Below are 15,085 nucleotides of genomic sequence, written 5' to 3' on the forward strand. Positions count from 1 at the left end.
GCATACATCCTGACGTACCCACAGCCTACATCCAATCAGAGGCAAGTGTACAGTTTTATAATATGACATATTTCCTGCCCATGAATGTCTTGCCCACATGTGATCAAATACATCTGGTGAAGATGGGACAAAGAAGCTTTATTAGGGGAGTAAAAAGCGTATAGCTTGCTATCTCCCATTAATAGAATTTCAGAAACTATACTTGGGAAAGAATCTTGCAGATCAGTGGCATTTTTGTTTTCTTGATCTGTAGTAATTAAAACTTGAAATGTAACTTTGGCTCTCATATTCCCCCATTGACTAGTATCCTGAGTCAAATCCTTAACTCTGTGGTAGGTATGTGCTTATATTGGAATTTTATAGTTATCAGCTTAATGGTACCTAGGCAAAAATAATAATTTAGTTAAGGCATCAATGATGTAAGACCCAACAGCAATTAGCAGAAGCACAAGAGCCAAAGCCTGTGATGATTGGCATCAGTATTACCATCTATTAGGAATTTGGAAATGAGAATGGGGGCCAGTTATTTATTTCATCTCAGGTACCTTTTTTGATGTGGAAAGGTCATCTGTCTATCTGTTGCTTTCATTGGTTAATTAATAAAGAAACTGCTTGGCCTGATAGGTCAGAGCATAGGTGGGTGGAGTAGACAGAACAGAATGCTGGGAAGAAGGGAAGTGAGGACAGATCCCATGCCTCTCCTCTCTAGGTCAGACTGCCATGGAGCCAGCCACCAGGTCAGACATGCTGAATCTTTCCCAGTAATCCACCACCTTGTGGTGCTACATAGATTATTAGAAATGGGTTAGTCAAGATGTGAGAGTTAGCCAAGAAGAGGCTAGAGCTAAATGGCCAAGCAGTGTTTAAATGAATACAATTTGTGTGTTGTTATTTCCAGGGCTAAGCTAGCCATGTAGGAGCCTGGCAGGACAAAAAGCAGGCCTGCCCACAGCCTCTCTCTACAAATGGCGCCCAGACATGGATAACTAAATCCACAAAAAGCCTGAGAAAGCTTGGGAAAGAATAGAGTAAAGCATGTTTTCTTGGTAGCAGCAATTTCTCGGGTCTGCTCTGCTAGCTAGAGCCAAGCAAGTACTCTCATCTAAGAGAGGCTTCCTGACCCAGCTTTAGCTGCAAAACCCTGCAGCTCTTTTAAGAGGTCCTGCCACGAAACACTTAAACGATGTTGATGCAAAGCTAACTGCATGCTTTTTAGGTTTTAGCCATAGCATGAAAAAAGCTGCGCCATTTAAAAAGCTGGTTTTCTGGGCCATCCTGCCAGGGCAAACTCTGACTCTTTCAGGCAGGCAGTCCGACTGAGTGTGGTCTGTGAGCAGAATGTTGTAGCTTGCTTGCTGATAGGGACCTTGAAAAGCCATAGAGTTGTGGCAATAAAAATGGCTAGAGCTGGTATTGCAGCCAAGAGGCTGGAAAGCTAAGGAATGGGCCATGGCTTTAATCCTCTCCTTAAAGACTCATGTCAGAAAAAGAGAGATACACAGTAAAGAAAGACTCGAAGTTGAAGAAAATCTCTAAATATTTACAGTGTGTTAAAAATATATGCAGGCTAAAAGTTAAAGTTCTTAAAGTAAAAAAAAAAGAAAGAAAGAGAGTAGATGGGTGTGGTAGTACACACCTTTAATCCCAACACTTGGGAAGCATAGGTAAATTGACCTCTGAGACTTCAAGGGGCAGAGGTAGATTGACCTCTGTGACTCCAAGGTATGGTAGTACATGCCTTTAATCCCAATGCCTGGGAGGCAGAGACAGACAGATCTCTGTGTGTTCTAGGTGTGGTAGCACTCACCTTTAATCCCAGCACTGAGGAGGTAGAGATAGATAGACCTCTGAGAGTTCTAGGACAGCCTGATCTACAGAGTTATTCTAGGACAAGATATACCGAGAACCTGTCTCAAAAAATAAAAGTAAAAATAAACGAAATAGAGGTTAAAATAAAGCTGCACAAAGATGGAAAATACACAGAGAATCTTGATACTGTATGCTATTATGCTCTCTTTGAATTGTTTGAATGCTGAGGAAGGAGCAAGAGATGCTAAAAGATATTTGTTTATAAATGCTACTGAACTAATCCAAGATAGATATTTTGAAAATACCTTGACTTCAAAATTTGGATCTAAGGACATAATGCTTTGGAAAAGTCCTTCTTTTGTTTTCACAGAGAATGAGACCCTGTGGATTGCTTCTATTTCAATATGGTATGATGGATCACACCCTCCAGAAAGGTTGCTTTGAACACCTTCAAAAAATTACTTCACTCAACTGCTGACTGAGATGAATCTAACATACAGGTTATACCATGAAAGACCTGAATAACAGCATCCCCATTCACCATGAAGCAGTTTGGAGAGAAATAACTGTGCCCATTTTCCCAAATATTGTTTATAAATGTTCTTTACATTTAAAGGGGGATATGATATAGATATGAATAATATGCATTGATATGGATTTTGCTTTAGTGATTTAAATTTAAGGTCAATTTTGTTATATGTATATGTGTTTCTGCTCTTGATTAAGGTATTGTGATTGTGTGGTTCATTTAAAAATGTAATACATAATTAGGAAATATAGGTTGTTAATGGATAATCATCAATAATAATCATGTTAGTTAGATTTTCTAGATATATAGAGATATATTTCAGTTAAATATGCACTCTTCATATCTTTCAAAGACTACAGAATATGACATTCAATGTTTTAATAACTTAGGGCTTTTCATGATGAGACAAGTCTGCTCCTGGCAGCACCAGCTACTTCAAGAGGAAGATGGGCAGCGAAGAGGATCCTTATGGAGTTGGTTAGTTACTTGGGCATGAAACTGCTCTTGCCTGGACTGTTGCATAAACTGGATACAGAGAACCCGCAGAGAGAGGACTACTGAACTTGCCTAAAGGTGAGATGATCTTTTGGGGTTCCTGATTCATGAAAGAGTCTGCGAGACATTCTGCAGGACACAGCAGATAGTGACTAAACTGCCTTTGAAATTTCCTGCTTCATGAAAATGTCTCTGGATACTATGGGCCTGTAGGCCGAAAAGGGATGCCCCAATGGTACATAGGAACTTTGGGTGACTGTCCAGGCAGCGAGATGTCTCTGTCATTTCTAGAGTTTGGAAGTTGCTTATTTCTTGTTTGCTCAGGTAATATTGTATACTTCTGGAGTCTTTGATGGAGTTGAAGGATAGATAGTTATAGTTTTTCATTGTTATGATAAAACATAAAGTAGATATAAATATTGTAACTGCAATTCTTGCCTGATTACTGTTTTGTTATATGCAATTTTACTATGTTAAAGTGAAAGCCTTTCCTTTTTGTTTAAACAGAAAAAGCAGAAATGATGCGGGAAGGTCATCTGTCTACCTGTTGCTTTCATTGGTTAATTAATAAAGAAACTGCTTGGCCTGATAGGTCAGAAGAAAGTGGGTGGAGTAGACAGAACAGAATGCTAGGAAGAAGGGAAGTGAGGATAGACACCATGCCTCTCGTCTCTAGGTTAGACTACCATGGAGCCAGCCACCAGGTCAGACATGCTGAATCTTTCCCAGTAATCCACCACCTTGTGGTGCTACACAGATTATTAGAAATGGGTTAGTCAAGATGTGAGAGTTAGCCAAGAGAGGCTAGAACTAATGTTTAAATGAATACAATTTGTGTGTTGTTATTTCCAAGGCTAAGCTAGCCATGCAGTAGCTGGGCAGGACAAAAAGCAGGCCTGCCTGCAGCCTCTCTCTACATTTTTTATTTTATTATTATTTTTAATAACAACTAGATTATTTCATGGATCTCTAAGGCATAGTAATTAAAACTTAAAATATAACTTTGGTTTGCACACATCAAGTTGAATCTATATAGGTTACATACTATACACAACACTAAGAGCAGCTTTTTCAAGAATCAAGATTAGAACTCAGATACTAAGAGCAAGCACTGAAGAAGGGTGAGATTATTAAAGGGTAATTGATGTGGGAAGTCCTGCTGTATATGTGTTGATTTTTTTTGGTTAATGAATAAAGAAGCTACTTTGGCTTGTGAGGGCAGAGTAGAGATAGGCAAGAAAACTAAACTGAATACTGGAAAAAAGAAGGCAGAGTCAAGAAGAAGCCGTGAAGCAACAGCAGGAGACAGACACAGGGGACAAATGCCAGACAGAACCTTACTGGTGGGACACAACCACATAGTGATGCACAGATTAATAGGAATGGATAAATTTAAGATTTAAGAGCTAGCTTGCAATATGCTTAAGCTATTGGCAAAGCAGTATTTTAAATAATACAGTTTTGTGGGTTATTTCAATTCTGGGCAGACAGGAATGAACAAGTAGTCTCTCCCTACAGATTGTAACCAAAGTGGGTGACTATATCCACATAAAACCTAAGAGAGTTTGGGAAGGAATTATGGACACAAAATAAACAGAATTTAGCACAGTTTATTCCTAGCCACATTTTTTTCCTGATGGGCTTGTGGCAAGCAAGTACACCACAACACTTTTAAGAAAAGTACAATAAAAACTGTGCAGCTTCTTTAAAAATGGCAGCTTCCTGTTTTGCCAACAGAAATGGTTCTGACTCTTTTAGGAGCTCTGGGTATGGAGACTACTGGCTGAGATGGACCTACCACACTGGATACCCCATGTCAGACCTAATTAATAGTGCCACCAATCAGCAGGAAATAGTCTAGATAACAACAACCAAATTTCCTAAATGATTGTTTATAAATATTTATTTATATTTAAAAGGGGATATGCTATAGATATGAACACTTTGCATTGGTATGGATCTTGGTCTATTGATACAAATTTTAGGTCGATTTTGTTATATGTATATTTCTGCTTTTGATTAAGGTATTGTGTTTGTGCAGCTCATTTAAAAATGTAATATATAATTAAGAAATAAAGGGTACTAGATAGTAATCTATAATAGTCAAGTTTGTAGTCATGTTAGTTAGGTTTTCTATATAGAGAGATTTATTTCAGTTAGACAGATAATCTTCAAACCTTTCAAAGACCTACAGAATCTGGCATTTAAAATGTTTTAAGAACTTAGGACTTTTTGTGACAATGAGTCATATCTGCGCCTGGCAGCAACAATCTTCAAGAACATGATGAGCATCGAAGCGGCTCCTTGTGGTTTCTGTTGGCCTTTTTGGCAAGAAACTGTTTTTGTCTGGAATTCTTGATGTTATGCTATATGAACTTTACATTCAGGACCCACAGAAAAATGACTACTGAACTTGCCTAAATGTCAGACTGTCCTTTGGAGTTCCTAGTTCATAAAAGAGTTGACCAGGCATTCTTCAGGACACAAAAGAGTGACTGACAAACTGCCAATATTGGTGGAACTGTCTTTGAAATTTCCTGCTTCATGGAAAAGTCTACCAGTTACTATGGACCTGTAGGCTGAAGATAGATGCCTAGAAGAATGTTACAGTAAAACTTTTGCTGTCCAGGCAGCAAGATGTCTCTGTCAATTCTAGAGTTTTGGAAGTTGTTTACAATGCATTTCCTGTTTATTTGGGTAATATTTCATCCTTCTGGAGTCTTTGATGGAGTTGAAGAATCAGTAGTTATGGTTATAGTTTTTCTTAGTTATGATAAAAGATAAAGTAGATATAAATATTGCAACTGTAATTCTCATTTGATACCTGTTTTGTTATATGTAATTTTACTGGGATAAAATTTAAACTTCTTTTTTATTTATACAGAAAAGGGGAGATATTTTGTGAAGTCATTCTATGTATGTGTTGTTTTTATTGGTTAATGAATAAAGAAGCTGCTTTGGCCTGTGATAGTATAGAGTAGAGCTAGGTTGGAAAACTAAACTGAATACTGGAAGAAAGAAGGTAGAGTCAAGGAGAAGCCATGGAGCCAGCACAGGAAACAGACACAGGAGACAAATTCCAGACAGAACCTTACCAGTAGGTCACAACCACATGATGAAACACAGGAATTAGTTAATTTAAGATATAAGAGCTAGCTAGCAATATGCTTAAGCTATTGGCCAAGCAGTGTTTTAAATAATATAGTCTCTGTGTAATTATTTTGGCTCTGAATGGTCAAGAATGAATGAACAGGATCTGACTACAGGTAATCAAACCCCTTGTTGAATAGGCAATTCTGGGTGCTATGGAATTTTCATATAGGAGGGGCCTAAACCTTAAATAAAACTGGAAATTTTAAAAGAAACAGAAGTGAGAATGGTTCTAGCGTTACTGATCCAAGACACTTACTTGTATGTTTTATCAAGAAGGATAATATAAAGGGAAAGATGAGATTATTTCAAGGGGTATACATTGATTTTAATATTTTAAATAAGTGAGTCATGGTTAAAGCCAGTCATTATTTCTTCAAAAAAAATATTTTGAGGTCTCTGATAGTTAAAATTTATTGTAATTATAAAAATCTGTTTTGCACAATAATTCTGGAGATCCCTTCCCTGTCTGGTGAGTTTATATAGAAAATCGTATGTCCATGCTTTTATTTTCAAATTTATCAGTGTTGACAAAAAAACTGAATTTCTATTCACCCACATATATCTCAGACAGATTTTCTTTTTTCTTCATATTGTTGACCCTCATTTCCTGAGAAATTGACTTTAGAAAAGATGCCATAATAAATCATTGTTCTGCCCCTTTGAGATGTAAATTAATGAATGTGCCTCTTGGCTTTCTCAAAGTTAAGAGCTATCCTTTTGGAATGTAGTCATCCAGCAAGAGAAAACTCCTCTGTTTCAGTGGGAAGTTGAAAGTTTGGATGTGATTTTTCCCCAAGCTATGAAGTTACTTCTTGTCATCTAAAACCTGAAAAAATTTACTTTATCATAAGCATTAGCAATTAGAAAGCCCAGACTGTCCCCATCTCAGCTCTCCAGAACTTCATAGCATGGAAAACTTGTTGGCAAGATGAAACAGTTTAGAAGAGGTTCTTTATCTATGAATCTATGAGTCTATACCTTTTTGAGGTTGAACGACCATTTCACAAGGGATGCCTAAGACCATCAGAAAATACAGATATTGACATTATGATTCATAACAGTAACAAAATTATGGTTGTGAAGTAAAATCAAAAAATAATTTTATGGTTGGGTAACTACAATATGAGGAACTGTATTAAAGGGTCATAGTATTAGGAAAGGAGAGAACCACTAGTTAGGACAATTAGGAGAGGAGAGAGAAATGATGGTGTACATAATCGAAATAAATTAAATACTATAAATTATTGGTTCAACTATATAAAAAGGAAGTAAATCAGTCAGCTCTTGGATAAGGAACTTTCCTTTTTATGGATTTAGGATCAAATCTACCCTAGTTATGAAGGTACATTGAGCAAATGAATCAGTAAACATAGGTGGGGAAGACAACCATCCAGAAGAGAAAAGAGTTCAAATAGTTTATGGGGAAGGCATTCCCTTTACTTCAGCTTAATCAAAACTACAAATTCATTAAGGAAGTGGGCTTTTCTCACTTGACAACTTGGGAATCTGGTATAACATGACTGGCCCAATTCTGGAATGATCTTCTATGATTGAAGTCATGGTCTTTGATAGACAGAAGCCTGTATAGAACTTGTCTCACCCAATTCTGGGGTTGCCTTAGTCAGTGGATCCTAAGTCCTCTAAGTTTCCCAAGAATCATAGGTAGCATCTTTTTCCTGACTCTAGATTTGCCCTATCTGATGTGTACCATTTTTTTTAACATTTTGAGGTAGTGTGTGTGTGTATGTGTGTGTGTGTGTGTGTGTGTGTGTGTGTGTGTGTGTGTATGTGTGTAATTGATTGTCCCTCTGATACATATATAACAGGAAGTTTTTTTCTTCTAAGTACCTGGCTGGGTTGTTGAGAAATTCAAAAGGAAACAGCTACATTTTCTGGCCTCTGTGTATGTTTAGCTAATGGCCATAAAGGAATGTTGAAGCTCTATTGAGGATTCAATACATTATTCAAAATAATCAGGAATAAAACAGGACCCAGAATTTGAGATATAGTACTACTTTCTTAATCAAATAATAAAATGCATTTATCTTATCACATATGAATAGACACACTGACAATTTCACAAATATAATCTCATTTCCCTTAGCACTTAAAAATGGCATATGATTCAGGTTAGCATACATGCAGATGGAGACAGAAGAACATGTGAAGCAAGATCAAGTATCTAAAACATGTAGTTCTAAAAGTAAGTCATCAACAGATATGATATAGTCAAGCACATGTGTAACAGTGAAGTTGGAAACAAAATTGAATGGGGTACACTGTGATCTCAATCCAGGAGAGTGGAAAACATACCTTATCAAGGTAATGATGACAGAAATCTGATTGTGAGTAAGCGGAAACACCAAAAGAAATGGTAGTGAAATCTACTCTAGATATTCATGGACTTCTGAGTCCCTGTGCTCGCACGCAAAGGAATTCAGAAAAGAAACAAAAACATACGCTATTATTTCAGAATAGTGAAATGATTAATCAAGGGATCACATTTATAATTGCTAAAAGGACCATTACACTTATCTATGTCTTAGGCATGATTTACACTGTTTCAAAAGTCTTTGAAACAGACTAGGATGGTTTCCTGTCCAGGAGATTGATGGACCTGTTTGGACTCTCTCTTATAGGAAAGGATAATGGTATATCCTTATTCTTTTTCTTTTGTTTGGGTTTGTTTGTTTTGTTTTGTTTTTCAAGATAGGGTTTCTCAGTAGTTTTGTAGCATGTCCTGGAAATAGCTCCTGTAGACTAGGCTGGCCTCGAACTCATAGCGATCCACCTGTTTCTGCCTCCTGAGTGCTGGGATTAAAGACATGCACTACTACCACCTGAACCTAATTTTTTATACTAAAAGGAATGCAACTAAATAACCATAATGTGTGGTTTAGATGGTTTTGACTTCCCAGGTAATTCAGAATCATTTGTCTCTAATTACAGCTTAAGATTTGCCCCAGATCCCATTTTTGATTGCAGATTTCTGCAGCTTCCACTCTGGTTTTACAAGTTGTTGATTATGAGGCACTGGTCCATCCTAAAGAACCTCCAAGCCTACTGATACCTTACAGGCATATAAACTAATGAAGTCACCAATCCTGGGAAGGAAAAAAAATAATTCATTAAACTATTCTATCAAACCCAACCCAAGAACAAAAGATTCTAGTACCTAGTTTTGGAAAGGTGTCTATGAGCTAAAGTATACTGATGAACCAGCCTGACAACATAAAGCCTGAGAGAGCTTAAGAAGTAATTCTAGACATAAAATAATAGAGTTGAGCATGGCTTATTGATAGTAGCACTTTCTCAGGTGGGCTCTGCTTGCTAGAGGCAAGTGCTCTCATTTAAGAGAGGCTTCCTGGCTCAGCTTTAACTGCAAAACCTTACAGCTCTTTTAAGAAGTCATACCATGAAACACTTAAATGGTGTTGACAAAAATCTGACCACATGATTTTTGGTAGTGGGAGGGTCCTTGAAATGCCATAGAGTTGTGGCAATAAACATGGCTCCAGCCAGTACCTCCACCATGAGGCTATAATCTCAGAAAACGTAGGAATGGACTGGATCCAGCTGTCAAAACCACATCTTTAATTCTAGCCAAATTGCTCAGCAAATTAAAGATTCCTGTAGTCAGAAAAAGAGAGATATATAGTAAAGATAGATTCCAAGACAAAGAAAATCTCTAAATGGTTTATAGTGTGTTTAAAAATATATTTTGGCTTGGAAGACAAAGGAAAAGGATAAAGTCCTTAAAATAAAAAAGAAAGAAAGTAGTTGGGTGTGGTGGCACAAACCTTTAATCCCAACACTTGGGAGGCAGAGGTGGTCAGATCTCTGTAAGTTCAATGTGTGGTGGCACACACCTTTAATCCCAACACTTGGGAGGCAGAGGCAGACAGATCTCTGAGTTCAAGGACAGCCTGATCTATAGAGTGAGTTCCAGGACAGCCAAAGATCCACAGAGAAACCCTATCTCAAAAAGTCAAAAATTAAAAATAAAAACAAAAGAAATAGAGTTTAAAATAAAGCCATGTAAAGATGAAAAATACACAGAGAATCTGGATACTATATGTTATTATGCTCTGTTTGAATTGTTTGAATGCTGAGTAAGGAGCAACAGCTGCTAAAACATATTTGTTTATAAATGATGCTCAATTAATCCAAGATAGGTATTTTGAAAATACCTTAATTTTAAAATTGAAGTCCAATGGTATGTAACTTTGGAAAAAAAGTTTTTATTTACACAAGAAACGAGAGGCTATGGATTCATTCCAGGTTAAGAAAAATCAGGTTTGATCAAGGAAGATCCCCTGAGAAATCCCCGTTGCTGGGAGGGAAACTCCCAGGAATCTACAAGGATGATCCCAGATAATATTCCTAACAATAGGTGATACAAAGCCTGAATTGGCCATCTCTTGTGACCAGACAAGCCAGCCTTCTAGTGGAGGGATTGGGATACCAACCATGAGATTGAGCTTTCCTTTGACAACATAGCCGGGAATGCTAGGGTTCAGAGGCTGGAAGACCTAGAAACTTAGTATAGAACCAAATATAATTAAAGAAAAAAAGTGTCAATGTAATGATACCTAATGATATTCTGAAACATTTCACAGATTAGTGGCTACCCGAATTATCAGCAGAGAGCCTTCATCCAGTAACTGACAGAAACAGATTTAGATACCTATATTCAAACATTAGTATGAATTCAGGGAAACCTGCTGAAGATAGCCAGGAAGGAGAGTAGGAACCAGAGGGATCAAGGACTACACAGGAAATCTCACAGAAACATCCAGTCTGGGATCATAGTCTATCAAAGAGTCTGAACCAACAACCGGGAGCCTAAATGGGACCAACCTAGGCCCTATATGAAATGGGGAAAGAGAATGGGAGGAGAAGAGGGAGGAGAAACTGGTCAAGATTTAAAATCAATAAAACAAACAAATGGAGAAATAAATTTGTATAAATGGACAAAAGCCAAAGAAAAAACTATACAGGGAAAGATAAAGGTGTTTTAAATATCAAAAAATGATAAAATTAAACCCAAGTATAAGGAAAAATCGCAGAGACGAAGATGGGGTGCAAATGCATGAGGGATTGAATTGTTAGATAAACTGATAGATTGATTATTAATTTTCTGCTTATATCTGCTGAAGTTCTCCAGAAATAATATAAATTATGTCTCATTACTACAGTGATGTCTTCTATCGCCTCAGTTTTCTCACAGTTAAAAAAGCCAAGGGGCCAGTTAAGAGTAAGGGTGTTAGTTATTTCTGTGTTCTTATCCCAAATATTCCTGAAAGAAGGAACATGAGAGAGAAAGGACCACGTGAAGTCATGATTTCAGAAGGTCACAGTCTGTTACACCAGCGAAGGTGCAAAAGATGCATCTCAGTTAACGGTTAGATGTGGCAGAGCAGTAGCCATTCACAAATGGTAGAGCAGTCGACCGACCCAAACTCTTCAAAGTTCCTTAGGCCTATCTCTCTAATTTCCATAGCCAAAAACTTAAATGTCAAACTCTAAAAACTGCCAAACAACTATGTAGCAAGATTATAGTCATAGGGAAAACAGGAAACACCAAACTGACATATGAGCAAAAATCCCAATTGTGTGGATTAAACTAATTCTAGAAAGACAGAAAAATCAGCCACTGGGGAAAGTTTTAGAAGAGTAAAATAAAATGAAGGTATACTTAGGAAATGTGGAGCTAGACGAAAACGCCTTTGTTAACAACCACCTTATTGAGGATGTTTACTAACCGCTGCGAGTCACAGGCAGTTTACTGCTTCTTTGGCTAAATTTTCTTAGTACAGCTATGAAAATTAATTTACATTTATAGCATACCACTCCTTTCATGGTAACAACTGGATAGAATTGGACAGTGTGAAGATATTTTACGGCCTGTGGTGTCTGAAATGTTACTCTTTAGTTTAGATAGAAAAAGGTTTTGCTTACTTCAAATCTGCTAGGTATTAGTTGGAAGGTTAGACTCATTGACACATAAGTAGTATTCAAATCCAAAGATGACTACATTTTTTTTTTATTTTTTGAAACAGGGTTTCTCCATTGCTTTTGGAGCCAGTCCTGGAACTAGCTCTTGTAGTCCAGGCTGGCCTCAAACTCACAGAGATCCGCCTGCCTCTGCCTCCCGAGAGCTGGGATTAAAGGCATGTGCCACCACCGCCGGGCTGACTACATTTTTTTTTTAAATATTAAGGAAATCAGTTATTGGGATAGAAATTAGCTCAGTGTCTAATTATTAATTTGACTTAATGAAAGATGGGAATTATATAAATGATATGCAAGCTGATTAGGATATTGCTTCAACTTTAGTAAGTGGGAAGACTTAGCTAAACAGTAATTGGTATGTAGTGGAAATTCAATAGAGAATGGCTCTTGTTCCTCATGTTACTCATATATAAGGGTACTGATCAATAACAAGGAAGATCTGCTCACTCTTCCAGTTGAACATAACCCAAATTTTTAGAAATATTACACATATATACATATTTTATACATAATCATATATGTAATTATATATGCACATATATTATGTATAATACTTAAAACACATGTATATATAGTTTCAACACACAAACATGTATACATACATACACACAGACTCTCTCACACACACACACACACGAGTCAGGAGCCAACTGAAGTGTGTTGTGATAGCTGCAACTGTAACAGCACAGGCTGTCATCATAGCTGTAACGTTTTTAACAGGGGTACCAAGAACTGAAGCAACTTGGAATGTTGAAGTGCTTTGGTTTAAATGAATCCCGCTCACTCTTTGCTCATAGGAACCACAATGTCCAAGTGTAAGTTCTTGGTGCCTAGAAACAGAGAATTCCAAGGCAATACCTAATGGGCGGGCCTGTAATATTAAAACAACAATGAAACTGGCATCCTGGAAGCTTGGAAGAGAAAGGAACATTGCATATATGTAAGCATCCTCAGAGATCTAAAAGCTTCCTTCGAGCCATTTAGATAACATCCAAGGCCATTTTAGTGTTGGTATTTTCTTCTAAAAGCTCTTAGAAATGCTGGTGACTCTGCCAATTAATTAAGGCAGTTCAAACTCCAAGGAAAACCAAAATTATTCTTATCTTAAAATTATTTTATCACTTTGAAAAAAAACTATGTGGAAAATTATTCTTCAAAGCAGGAAGAGAATATAATTAATAAAGAAGATTACACTTTTGTATTTGACTCTTGACCTCTGAACTGCACTCAGAAGTATAGAGAGTAAGTGATTCGTTTGCTTTTGTTCTCTAACTAGTCAACAACAGAGGAAGCTATTAATTGTTGGTTAGGGTTTCTGTGCATACACAGATGATCGTGTGTGGACATGTACCCTTTGCTGCTTCCCTATCACTCAGAACATATCCAAACCGTAGATGGATGTCTGTTGCCACTGTGCCGTTGGAAGATCCAGATTCTCAACTGTCAGTACCATAGTTCCTTGCATTCAACAGTATTTACTGCCTCAGTCAAATCATACTCCTTTTGCCCTTCATGTCACCTGCTGTAGTAATTACTGGCACTGGCAGGCTTTTATTAGGAGGAAACCTGAGGCATTTGGGGAGACATTGTCCTCAAATCATTTTGTACATCAATGTAATTAATTATAAAGGCTTTGAGGACCCAAGGCAGTAGTGAGTTGTCTTCTCAAAATCAGCATGAGTCTTTGACGACTAGTTGCCCCATGTGGTCCTGAGAGGGGTGAGGGAAATAAGGATGAAATGAGTGTAAGATTCTGAGGAAAGAGTGAGTTTTATTGCTTTGTCTTTGAGCTCGTATAGGAAGGACAAGGACTTGCATATATTCTTTTCTGCTTTTAGCTGTGCCTTTGTAGCCTGTGTGGTACCTACTGCCTTAATTAGGCACCTTGCTTGATCCAGAAAGGATGACACAATGGGGTTCCTGCATGTTTATGCTATGGGCTTGGTTGTCTTGCATCATAAAAACTGTTTTTGATAGTAAACTCAGCTTGCTTCTTTTTCTTAGCTTAATTCCGACCATATGCTAAATATCTACAGAGGCATTCCTCTCACCAGAGGTATCCACTGTGTCTTACTAGCTCCAACTGATAGACCAAGGATAAAAACAACTGGGAATTAACACCTCACCCTAACCTTAAAAAGCCAGATGGTAAGATATATTCAAATGGCTACACAGACACACACACACACACACACACACACACTCGGGGGGGTGGTAAATCAAAGGCGAGCATTTCCAGTCATATTAAATAGTACAGCTGACAAAACCTTGGAAGACCTGTGAAAACACCGCATGGCAAAATTCTTGCACTTTATAATAAGGCTAACATTCTCAGTCTGCATTCTCAGTCTGCTCCCAGGTACAAAAAGAAAGGAAATGAACTTGTTTGGGAGCATGTTTGCTCTGATCTGGAATGTCGTGGCCTAGACTTGACAAGCCCTGCTATCTTTGGCTTCTGGGTCATGTTCTTATCTTAATCCACTGTGTCATTCAAGAACTTTGCAAGGAAAAGCATTCATAATTTCAGATTGTGCTTCAGAACTCCAGGCCTCTGCTGTATATATAACACAATATTTTTTCCTTTAACTTTTATACATTTCAACATCATTTGGAGCTGACAGTAACTTGCAGACAGCTGCAAAGAGATTGGAGCCTATGAAGAATGAACTGTGCCAGCTTAAAGCTTTCCAGGCACTTAACAGTAAGCCACTCTCCTTCCTGCCAGATGTTAGATATGTTACCATACAAAGAAGCCAGAGGGCTGCACACAGCAGTTCCTTCCATCAATCAAGCCTTCAAAGCTAAACAATAATGGCAAAAAATTGAAGATGACTTAATATAATCAAAGGTAACATGATAGCATGCCTGTGTGTTTCGGTTCATATAAAGTAACCAGAAATTCTGAGCTTTTAGAAAAAGCATTGTACAATTTATTTCCAGCATGAATAGGTGAGGATATACATATCTTTCACAAGAAGCTCCATGGTTGCTTTAAATTAGTTTGTTATAATGACTTCAATGTTTTAAAGAATAACATTCAGATTAGATGCTGCAATTATGAGTTAATGAATGTTATATTTATAT

Source organism: Microtus oregoni, unplaced genomic scaffold (genome assembly GCF_018167655.1).
Source record: "Microtus oregoni isolate MIOR12 unplaced genomic scaffold, Mior012 000005F_ref0000423, whole genome shotgun sequence".
Classification (NCBI taxonomy): Eukaryota; Metazoa; Chordata; class Mammalia; order Rodentia; family Cricetidae; genus Microtus; species Microtus oregoni.